Source organism: Gallus gallus, chromosome 3 (genome assembly GCF_016699485.2).
Source record: "Gallus gallus isolate bGalGal1 chromosome 3, bGalGal1.mat.broiler.GRCg7b, whole genome shotgun sequence".
NCBI classification, from domain to species: Eukaryota; Metazoa; Chordata; class Aves; order Galliformes; family Phasianidae; genus Gallus; species Gallus gallus.
In genome coordinates, this window is record NC_052534.1 from 82077489 (window position 1) to 82089575 (window position 12087).

Consider the following 12087-nt stretch of genomic DNA (forward strand, 5'->3'; position numbering starts at 1 on the left):
AGGCTTCTGGTGTTAAAACTACATACAGTGCCCAGAGCTGTGGTTCAGCTTTGCTTTCTCACTGTTTCCTCAGTAACCATAGCTACTGCACCTTCATCACTGTGAGCTTATTTCTCCGAGATTCCTTCTTTTAGAATTACTGGTGTAATTTCTTACAAATACCAGCGGAAAGCTCCCATAACGAACACCCCTCTCTTCCTCTGGCCTCAATCCCTTTCCTGGCCTAACTTTTCCACCCGTAAATAAAACCTGCCCCCAGTTTGCTCTGTGCTTGGTTTCCCACCAAACAAAATTGGTTAGTCACCAATTTGCCTGTACTCCTTTTGGTTGATGAGAGCCCTTGATGCCACCTGTGTCTAACCTCAAGAAAATAACTAGTGCTCCTGGCTCCTGCTGAGTATGGTGATGCTCAGCAGTAAAGCTTAAAAGATTGATTATCCTGAGTCATTTTCACCAGCTACCAGAGCTGCTAGTATTTTTTAAAAATATATACTCACAGTGCCTCTCTTCATAAAAAGTATGCGAGGATTTCAGGTCTTTGGCTAGCAGGGGAGCATAAATCATCACAGACACTGTGATGCTGATGATTTGTATTCTCGTAGCACCTATTCCATAGTTCTGAACAGCTACAAAATACAAGGCATTCCCTTGCCCCAGATGATGGATAATCTTGGCATAGAAGAAGGAAAATAGCAGATGGATATAGATGCATGGGGAGATACAGTCGGTCTGGGTCGGGATGATGCCAGTCTTAGCAACTGTCTAACTGCAGTTGAATTTTTGAGGCTTTATGACTGGATCATTTCAAAGGAGAGATACAACATAAGGATGACTGTTATTGTGCTATCATAAAAGAAAAGGAGGAATATTTTGTAACATATCTAATAAGTAAGGAAAGTCATTCCTTTTTTGTGTGATACCTGTTTACACTGTGGACTTCTACGTGAATAACTCACTGCTGTAGCTGTCACAATCCAAACCAATGCGCTGCCATAAAAACAAAGGCTAGACCATGACACTTTATTATTATTGTTATTATTATTAATTTTGACATAGAACATGGCTGTCAAAAATGCTCTGCCTAGGTGAGCAGAATCCAGTTTAAGATCAATGCCTTAGTGCAGGTGACTATAGCTCTTGGTAGCGCTGCATACTCCCATTTCAGTGAGTGTAGAGGGCCTCAGCTAAACAGCCATCAGCTGTCTGCTCTGCAGTGAGTCAAATCATTCTTAGGCTCCCTTAGCTGCATTGGTTAGGTTGTCATTGACTATAGCAGAGCTTGTTGGTTAGATTTCCCACTGAGTTTTCTTGGAGCTTGGAGGCACAGCCTAAATTTCCAACCTGTTCCATCCTGTTGCCCAATTTCAGGTGGTCTGCTCAAATGTATCTGCCAAATGAGATGTCTCCAGCTTGGCCAATAGATTATGCTTTTTAGATGTAGGTTTACTGTAAGACTAGTATCTTATCTTGCTGTGCTGGACATCTCTGATTCCTCTGAATACCTCAGATGTCACCAGACATCAGAGTTTGGATGACTAATTCAACTGTCCTTGCCCTTTAATGCTTAAGAAGCCTGCTCAGAGCCTGCCATCATGATGTATGTCTTCACGTTGGTAGTCTCAAGAGCTGGTGTATGAGCAGTGGGTAAAGGATGACTTGGTAGCTATCTCTTTCCTAGTGTTGGAGGAATGCTCAGCCTAGATCTATGCAGAGGTAGCATCCCACTAGGGACAAAGAATTTGATGTGGGAGTGAAAGAAAGCCAGTAGGCAGAGATCCCACACAGCATGTTCTCAGTTAAATGCTTCAGGTTGCCATGGCTTTTACTACAATACACTGTCAATGCTGTATTCTTATTTTGAATGTCTTGTCATGCATGTCACATGAACTGATCGCTGTCTCTGCACTTTGTACCAGTGACTCAGCTCAGCAGGGAACAGATACAGCAGGAGCTACCCATCAGGTAACAGCAATGTGGCATCACTGGCATAGGGGTGCAGTGGGCTTTCTGTAGACTGGGTGCAAACTTTTTCCCTGACACCAGGCAAACTCACGAGCTGCCAGACTCCGTGGTTTGTGCCCTCATGACAGGGCTGTGGTGTTGATGTGTCTTTCACTTGCTGTAGTACTTCACAGACCAGGTGATGGCACCTCACAGATCTATGCCGACGTCTAACAGGCACACAAGGTCAACCTTAGGGCTAGGAAACTAAGAGATCCATGCTTTGGTCCTGCATCTTGTGCGTACAGCCCACTGAGGTGAAGACACATCATTTTCTTGGTGTTACCAACCTCATCCACCCTTCTTCACTCTCTATGCTCATTTTGCATGTTATTTTGTTGCATTTTGCATTTAGTTTTGTGGGTAAACAATGGTGCTGGACTCATGCACGCTATCTGACTTGCACCAGTGCTAACACGAGCTGATCCCAAGTGAGTTACTCAAGGTCAAGGATGTAGCTTGCTTTCTCTGGTTTTGTACACAGGGCTGTACAATAAGTCCTTGACTGGGACAAGCAACTTGCTTTAATACAAGAAAGAAGTTGTTTATTTGCAAGGAGAGCAAGACTGATGCTGCTGTTATGAAAAGCAGGCATGAGGAAGGATGTAAATTTTTCTTCACATCTAAACTGTATGATTTTCTCTATATTGTTATATTGATTAGCTTTGCTAACCTTCTCCACTCTTGGAGGAGATAAATGCTTGTGGTAGAAGAATTCTTGGTTACTTCAGCATACACCTCTTTTGCAAATGAAAGGAAGTGTTAGAGAATGAAGAAGCAGCCCTGCATCAGTGTATGAAACTGTGTTACATGCAGAGACATCCACAGAGGACCAGAACTGTCTGTGTTGGTTTGCTGCCGCGCAGAGAAGCTGCAATTATATTAATCTATCCTTTTACTGAAGTGGAAATAGGAACACTTTCTGATCAAAGATTACAAAGACTGCTTTTAAATGTCAGTTTTTAAAGGACATTAGCTATTAAGAGATGTACTGGATAGCATCTCCTTGGTTTTGAGTATAGTATGCAAAAATAAAATGTAATGGCTCCTCGTGGCAGGCTGCATTTAGACTTCGTGGTGGTTTGGTGCTAACTCAGAAAATCAGAACAAAACTTTAATTTTTTGTACGTGCAGAGCTGCAGTGATTCCACATGCATTCCTTTCCATACTACACCTGTCTTACAGAGCAGACAACTTGTGAGGTATCCTGATTCCAACATATACATAATTCTGGAAAAATAAAATAAAAAAGATATTTTGATACTATTTATGTAGCAGCTTTACTAAAATTTACTCAGAATGGTGTCCTCGGGAAAGCACAATTTTAACCACGTGAAAGGTTGAAAGAGTTTACTAATCCCAAGAGAAAGAAACTACAGAAACTTGCCAAATTTAGTTGTTTTAATTAGAGATATTACAGAAAACAGTACGTCATTTTCTTCCAGAGAATCAGTGTTCATTTACTTACAGGAAGGGTAAAAGGTTATGAAACTTTCCTGAAAGTATACAAATACATTGCATGAGGAAGACCTTAAAGTTTGTGAAGCAAAGGCAGCACCCTTAGACTATGTCATGCCTGGCACTTCTTGTAAATGACCACTTGGAGTGATTGCTCCAAGGTGTTGTAAACTGGTTGGGATGAAGTTGAGGTTCTTCACGATGGCTCTGTATGGTGCTGTGTTTTGGATTTGTAGCTGAAACAGTGTTAGCACACCAATGGGTTGGTGCTAAGCAGTGCTTGCACAGTATTAGAACCTTCTCTTTTTCCCACTCAGCCCCCACAGGAAGCGAGTGGGCAGGAGAGTGGGAGGGCAGCACAGCTGGGACAGCAGACCCAAATGAACCAAAGAAAAGCTGAGGTAGGAGAAGAAAGGGTGGGCCAATGTTCAGAGACTGGCAGGACATTGGTCTGCCTGTGCAATCTCCTGTGTTTCACTTCTATTATTCTCTTCCTTTACCTATTAAAATGTCTTTCTCTGAACCCACAGGCTCTGTCACTTTTGTTCTTCCTATGTTCTCCTTCCTTCCTACTAGATGAAAGGAATGAGCAAGCAGGCCGCCATGGTCCTTTTTGATGCCTAGCATGGGGCTTGAGAGGTTTCAGACAAGGAGAGAATGGCACCTTCTCTTTCTCCTCTGGGACAGAAGTTGCCAGTCTTGTGCAATGACTCTTTAAGTTCTTGGGCATCCCTGCACAACAAGGGCTGTCACACCAGTATGGGCCATGAATATGACTTTGTCTTTGCTTAAGAATAATCAACTAGCAGGGAATATGGCACAGGAATCTGCTCAGAAGCAGCCTGGGTGACAAAGAGGGAAAGACAATCTGGATTCTGTCCTAGGTCCGGCTAGGATGGAGTTAACTCTCTTCATAGCCACCTATGTGGTGCAGTGCTCTGGATCTGTGACTAAAGCAGTGCTGGTAGCACCCTAAAAACCATACAGCAGCTGGTATGCCAACACAGTTGGACATCAAAGTGCCATCAGGTCTCCAAAGAAGTATCTCCAAAGGACTGAACCAAAACCAATGGGAATTCAGGACCATCTTTAAGCATACGTCAGTGTGTTCCAGGCCATCCTGGTAGGGCCCTGTTTACTGATAGTTTTCATCGGCTCCTTGTGCCATCTTGTAATTTACAGATTAACCTAAAGAGTCCTCTTTTGCAGTGGGACACCAGTAGTGGTGGTAATACTTGATTATCAGGTGTGTAATATAACTTCCTAATTAAGAAACTGGTGCACATGGGTCACTAGTGCTCGAAACGGTCCTTATGCTTTGTTTTGCAGTTTGTGCTGTACTTTTGCAGCCATATAAACCTGTAGGTGATAACATCATAGTTAGCTTACAATAATTTATGCTTGGATGAAGTCCTGAAGCTGTACTGCTATAGACAAAATCCCACAGTTGGCTGTATTTTGAATTTACTAGCCATCTCAGACAGATAGACTAACTCCGGAAGCATGGAATCAGTAATCAGTAATCATAGAATCATAGAATGGCCTGAGTTGAAAAGGACCATAATGACCATCTAGTTTCAACCCCCCTGCTACGTGCAGGGTCGCCAACCACCAGACCAGGCTGCCCAGAGCCACATCCAGCCTGGCCTTGAATGCCTCCAGGGATGGGGCATCCACAACCTCCTTGGGCAACCTGTTCCAGTGCGTCACCACCCTCTGTGTGAAAAACTTCTTCCTAATATCCAACCTAAACCTCCCCTGTCTCAGTTTAAAACTATTCCCCCTTGTCCTATCACTATCCACCCTCGTAAACAGCTGTTCCCCCTCCTGTTTATACGCTCCCTTCAAGTACTGGAAGGCCGCAATGAGGTCTCCCCGGAGCCTTCTCTTCTCCAAGCATCAGCAAATACATTACATTCTCAATTAATTCACTACTGCAGGTCTTGTGAAGGGCTTGTTTCTGCCTATGTTTAAAGGATGCTTCCTTTTTTTTTTAACAATGCATTTTGTAAAAGTAGTACAGAGTCCATCTGGCAGCAATTCATTTCATTCACTTTTAAGTCTGCTAGCTTAGCCATCTTGTTTTCCTAAACTTCTCCAGTGGTTAAAGAAGCAAGGACCTTTTCTTGGTCCTTTTTCACTTCTTCACTTTATCTTTTATTAGAAGATAGTGAGAACTGACAGCAGACCTGTAGTGCAAAACAGTCAGTGCTGAGGACCTGGCCCTTACAATATGAATATTTTGGAGACCTTTTTCTTCTTGAGACTAGCCCTCGTCTACTCCTATGGACTGAATGCCCACTGCACCCGGAGTGGATTATGTGCACTCCTGTACTTTATCTTCCAGACTGTTTTATCTAAAAAAATTAGGTTAATATGTGCTTTGAGACTGTGTGAATCATAATGTGAACCAAAGCCCAGTAGGTGGAAGGAATGGAAGGTTAGTGGTAAAAGCATTCTTCTGATCCAGACTTACACACTGATAGAGATGCACTCTCAAAGAAAAAGAAAGAGAGACTTCTTCAGTCCTAAGTTTAAATGTTTGTGTTAGGATTAAGTGAATAATGACCTAAAAGTTCCAGTTTCTCTCCAGGAGACTCTGAGCAAGTAGTTAGAGGCACACATGCTGAAAATGTCTGATGTTGCATGGGAAGCCAACATCTTCTTTCTGTATCTGAGAGAGATGACAGAGATGTACTTGAGGATTCCTTTTGAGTTCTATTTTGTTATGCTTTTTGCTGTTGGGGGTTTTTTTGTTGTTGTTGTTGCTTTTTTTTTTTTAAGTCAAATTGAATCACTTCTCATTTTCCATCATTTTCATAGCCAGTATGCTAATCATGATTTCTTTCACAAATTTTATTCATTTCCTGATGTTTTCTTCCTGGCTCAGAACGTCTCACAAACACATCAACCATCACCAGCTTTCACCCCACCATCTGAGCGCCAACCTCATTAAATCTCAGGACTGCATAAAGGAATACTGATGCTGGAAGGAGGTTTAAATCATATATTGGTGGATAGCTGACGGCACTGAGAGCCTGTGGTCTGTGAACATACTGAATTATCAAGCTCCTTAAAGAAGTAATGAATACTGCTCATACTATCTGCAACAAGCATTCCTTTGTAAAACAGATGAAAGAGCACACCAAAGCCATGATAGTGGAGCTGTGTCTGCTGAAAAAACAGTGCTGAGGATGATTTCTCCTACTCGACACTTTTAGACCTAAAACTATGCTGTGGGATTTGGTTTTGGTTTGTTTGCTTGCTTGCTTTTGGCATGCTCTCAGAACTACAGATTATTTGGCAGCTGAAGGCCAGCTATGAGTTGTGTTGCAGGGTGACACATTTCATGGAAATTTAATGCAAATAGCAATCATTCTCATCAGGAGCAGAAACAGGAGATCTCTCGCCTTTCTAGCAACTGCAGACACCTGCATGAGAGTGAACTGCATGAGAGTGAATTGCTTGTGTCAAGCCAGCTGCCTTACAAAACATCCAGCACAATGGATGCTTTTTACGACCAACAAACTTAAAATTACAGCTCTTGTATGCCTGGAAACCTTTATTTCATTTTCATACTGTTTCCTTTGAAGAATTTATTAATGCATGCAAACATGTAGCGTGTTCTTTTAACCTGTGTTTGCTGCAATGTTTACATTATCTCCTGATCTTAACCTGTAGCTTCCCATTACGAAGACATGTTACCATAAAACACCACAAGGCAAAAAAATGCCATTGTTTTAATGTTCTGCAAGTGTGCTACAAGTAAACTGTGCTGTACTGAACTCGGTCAAAATACTCAATGCATTCTGAGCACACTACCACCAATATATTGGTGGCCCACTTTGCCACACGCAGAAGGACAATGATGTGCTTATTGACTCATCTCTTTATTCTGAACAGAGGGAACTCACTTGGATGCCACTGGTCCATTCAGCCCGGCCAAACACTGGTTTAAAAAACAGTGATGTCTTTCCCAAGCACATCAGAGGCTGCCTGTACTGTACAGAGGCTGCAAAGGGTTCAGGCTGTACTACGGGATGTTACAAAGATAAGCAAGCTGATTTTGGAATATTGCACACACTTACCGTATTCAGATGATTTTAGTTACTGCACCAGACTCCTAAAGTGAATATTCTTTAGGATTACTTGTTAAGGCATAACTCAGCTTGCCCATATCAGAAGAGTTTTCTATACTTTGTTCACTCTTCAGCATCACCTGCAGTAGTATTACAGCTCTTCAACTTGCCACCTTGCATGCTCCATTCAGGTGACAAGAACACTTAATGGCACTGAGCAGATAAAGGGCTGGAGGGCTTTTACAGGCTCTACTAAAGTGCTTTCTTCAGACTAGAAGTGCACAATACCACGGTGATAAGGCTGTCCTGTGCTGATCTAAGGAAGCCTCTGATAAGGAATATAATAGGAGCAATAGGTAAGATTAAAAAAAAAAAAACTTTCATTCCAAAAACTGTGTATCTGTGTATACCAACTGCTTACAGAGTTTTCTCTGAAGCTCATGTTTGCAAAGTGTTGCATGCTTCAGCTCCATCTTAAATGGTTTCATGCCACAAACTGTGGGCCATTTATTGCTCATCACTCCAAAGCCATTGAACTCTTCAGCTGGGCAGTCTGCTCTCTCCAGCCTTCCTACTGAGAATAAACAAGAAATTGGCAGGGATGGGGAGAAGGGGACATCAAAGAGTGCCAGGAAGGGCCAACACAGAACAGCCCTACCCTATGCAGCCAGGGACTGGGCTGGTGTTTTAGCACTATGCACAATAGTTTAGCTATGTGAATCAGCCCACACAGCTGTAAAAATCACTGGACCCGTGATAAGAAAATGAAAGACAGTACTGTTGATGGTTTCTGGGTTCACTTGTTTGCTTTTATATCTCACTCTCTGTATAGCTGCCTTAATCACAAGCTAAAAGCCTTGTGAAGGATCAGCGACCTAAATAAAAACTGCATCTCTGATTAATTTCACCAGCTTTTTTATTTATACGGGTTTCGTACAGGTGATATACAAAGCACGATACAGGCTAGGATAGACAGCAGGTGGTGGCAGTCCCTGCCTGCAGGTAGTCATCCCACCCACACTGAATGACCTTGTGCCACCTCCAAGTGGGACTGACTGCTGCGGAGTTTGACAGAGGTAATGGTGGCAGCCACCTCCAAATCGTCCATGGTGAACCACATAAGATCCACAATTGTCCTCCTGAGAGCAAAGTACAGAACTGCACAAATGTCTATCATTTAACATTGACATTTTTTACTTTGTAGGAATCCAATGAGTTCCATGAGTCATGTCAAGCATGACGTAAATTAGATCTTTGAAATAGCTGCGCTGCACCATCCTGACTACATAAATTCACTCAGTCACGTGCAAAAACTCAGTTAAGAAAGACCAGGGTTGGCTGTCTTGAAAACAGACAAAAGGTTTGCTGACAATATCCTTTACAGGGCCACAGTGAGATCCTAGTCTAGACTAACAAAAGTGCCACTGGTTGTGTCTGTTTCATTTTCAGCTGGCAGCGGTGGGCCAAATTTGCCACAGCTGCACGTTGCTGCTGCTGGGCTGCACTTGGATGCCCTTGCTTTAAGTGGACTAAGAGTCAAGCCCTTTAACTCAAGAAGAGTGGGATTTATTATTGCCTCCTCGTGACGGGTGGGGAACAGGCTGTAGGTGATGAAATAACACACAATGTAGTGATGTGTCAGCAATGTATGACACCATCACCTCCTTCTACTGTTCCATAATTATCTATTATTCATGGAGCACAAGACTGTCTATTCATTTAATGACCACAGAGAAGGCAACTTTCTTGATAGCCTACTTACTAGAATCAATGAAGCTCTAGTCAACGCAGCTTGAAGTGATTCAGCCAACCAGCCAGGCACATACAGGCATAGTTCACTTCAGGTATGCCTATCACATCCTTTGAGATGTTCTAGAGCAGCCAAGACATCTGCATGGAGCTGACAAGTACACCACATAACCTGTGGAGCTCTGGAGCTCTTTCTGCAGCAGCACTTGGATACAGCAGGCAATCTCCAAGGGCACTTGGATGCCCACGTCTGGCCATGTAAACCACTCTTCTGGTGTTTCTCTCAAAGAGTTCCTCTCTAGGATCTACAGCCAAATATAATGGCTTTCCTACTGCAATTCAGGAGCCCTGCTGTAGGAAAGATGAGTGCTGGCCCAGGCAGCTGGCTTCAGTCCATCATGGGGGGTTGTGGAGGACCCTAACTATAAATTAGAGGTTGGTGCCAAGCAGCTTATTTAGACCTTGTTGCAGCCTACAGGTGGATTAATTCCTCTCGAGAAACTGGCTGTACTCTCATGTGATGTTTAAAAAGTCAGTAACTGATGTAATAGCAGCCTGCAGTTCTTAAGATCTTCTGTCTTTCTTTGAAGATAGCTGGGATAAGAACTTCTCTGACCTGTGTTGTGTAGAAGACAGAGTATTTGATTGAAATAGGGCTTTCTGGCTTTAGCACTTAGTAATCTTCTCTTGTACTGTAATAATTGGGTGAAGTGAAGTGCCAGAAGTTCACCACTTTCTTAATGTGACCACCAATTATGACTGTGATATGACTGAAATTATTATTTTTTATTATTAAGGATTGTTTTGCAGAGATCTGTTTAAACTCTCACATACCACCCTATGAAGCCAAGTAAGGTGCTAAGAACTCTTCATGAATTCTGGCTACCTCTCATTCAGAATTGGAACCAGCAATAAACTGCATCTGTGAAAGAAGAAATTGTTCATGGGAAAAACGTACAAGCCTGGCAAAGTACAGATCCGCCCCACCACATCCAGAGCTCATTGTCATCTCAAAGACTCCAACCCACATCCCTCTGGGCAGCTGAGGCACAGTTGCAAGTAACTGATGACAAAAATAGGAAATGACTCATTCAGGGAAGGAGACCATTTTTTCTCATTCAGATGTATGACAGTGCAGCCAGGTCCTAAACCAGGTGCCCCACCTCTTCCCAACTAGTGGTTCTTGCTGGATGTTAATCTACATAAGACCTGTTCAACCCTCTTTTTCCTCAGCAGACTCACTCAGAAACTAGCCATTGTCCAGTGGTAAGCTAAAGGATGAAAATGAGAGTTGACTACAGCTAAAACATAAATAATTTAGATGAGTATTTGAAGGGGTTGGGTTTGGGGTTTTTTGTTTTGTTTTGTTTTTTTTTTTTTTTTTTTTTTTTTTTTTTTTGGAGTGCCATACCAACAATCACTCAATTCAGTTTCTAATTTGAGAGTTCTGTTAGCCCGTTTCCTGATTAAACTCCTTCATGGCAATGACTAATGCCTTACAACACATCTGGTTGGCTAACAAAACATCCACTACTCTGGTGACCCAGACTTCAGCCAGCCTCACTTCTGTCATCCCTTGCATGGATTGCAAGCAATATGGTCTCCTCAGCTATCAACTCTTAAGAAACTCCAAAAATACTTCCCAGGAAGTTCAGGAAACTCCATCACATCAATTCAATTACTTGGATTACCAAAAGCAAGTCAAAGCAATCCTCTGCTCTTGGCACTGTCCAGCGATGACACCAAGTCAATTAATTTGACTCCCAGTTTGTATCAATGGCCTGAGTTCCAGATCATTAAAAAATCCTCCTATAACTCTGTGATGAGCTGACAAATCAAAGCTGACAGTTTTGCTCTTTGGGTATAACTGAGCTTTCTATAATAAGGCGCAATTATTTGTACAAGAGAGAGCTTTCTTACAGGAAGATCTCTGTGTGTAATCAATCGCCATACAAGTTAAAGATTAACAAAATCTTCACCTGTCTCTGGATTCACATGCAAGGTGCACTCGTGAGCTTCTGCTGTCCCTAATATAAACACAGTCAGTGTGGGAAGCGTGGATAAAAGCTGTAACAGGAAGGCAAGCTGAGCTGGTCAGCGCTAACCAGTGCTCCATACAATGGATGCCAACCAAGGCCTGACAATTCTGGTTAGAAGCAAAGAGCACATTTTTAATCCCGAGTTGAGCGCTGCAACAATAGGATAAGCTTCCATCTCAGCAGCTCTTCACTCCAGGCAGTGCTTCTGTCCAAAACGCGTGCTCTAGCCAAGTACAAAGCTCCCTGCCTTACCCAGCCAACTGCATTGCCATGTCAGTTTCATCCCCAAAGCCTGAGGGACTTCAGGAAGAACTGAAACCGGCTGGGAAGCACGCCGCAGTCCTCAGCCCTGCCTGCTGCACATGCCCCGAGCCCTCCTCACAGGAACCCTTCCCGTGTGCCGTGCAACCCGTGTCCGCACGCCGCTGGTCACAAAACGAGCGGTTCCGCAGAAGGAGCTGCCATCTTCTCGACACGCACCCGGCTCGGCTCGGCTCGGCTCGGCTCGGCTCGCTCCTCCCGGCTCGGTCCCGGTGGGCGCCGAGCTCTCCTCAGAGAGGACAACTTCAGCACGGCGCCGGCTCCCGGGGCGCTCCCGACGCCCCTTCAGCCCCGCAGCACCGCACCGCGGCCCGAGGCCGAGCCGAACTCCCTCCCCGCCGCCCGGGCGCCTCCCGCGGAAGCCCCGGACCCGCAGCTCCGCCCCGCGCCCGGCTGTGGGCTGGGGCCGGGCGGGGGATCGGCCCCGGCGGCCCCGGCCC

At 43.9% G+C, this 12087-nt stretch overlaps 1 long non-coding RNA gene across 1 annotated transcript; it reads right to left on the reverse strand.

The window, feature by feature from the left end:
* Positions 1–8436: 8436 nt before the first annotated feature.
* LOC121110175 lies at positions 8437–10994 on the reverse strand. Its single transcript, XR_005858484.2, has 2 exons — positions 10122–10994; positions 8437–9903 (listed from the first exon to the last, which is right to left on the reverse strand). It is a non-coding gene; the product is annotated as an uncharacterized LOC121110175 (long non-coding RNA).
* Between the last annotated feature and the right edge of the window lie 1093 nt (positions 10995–12087).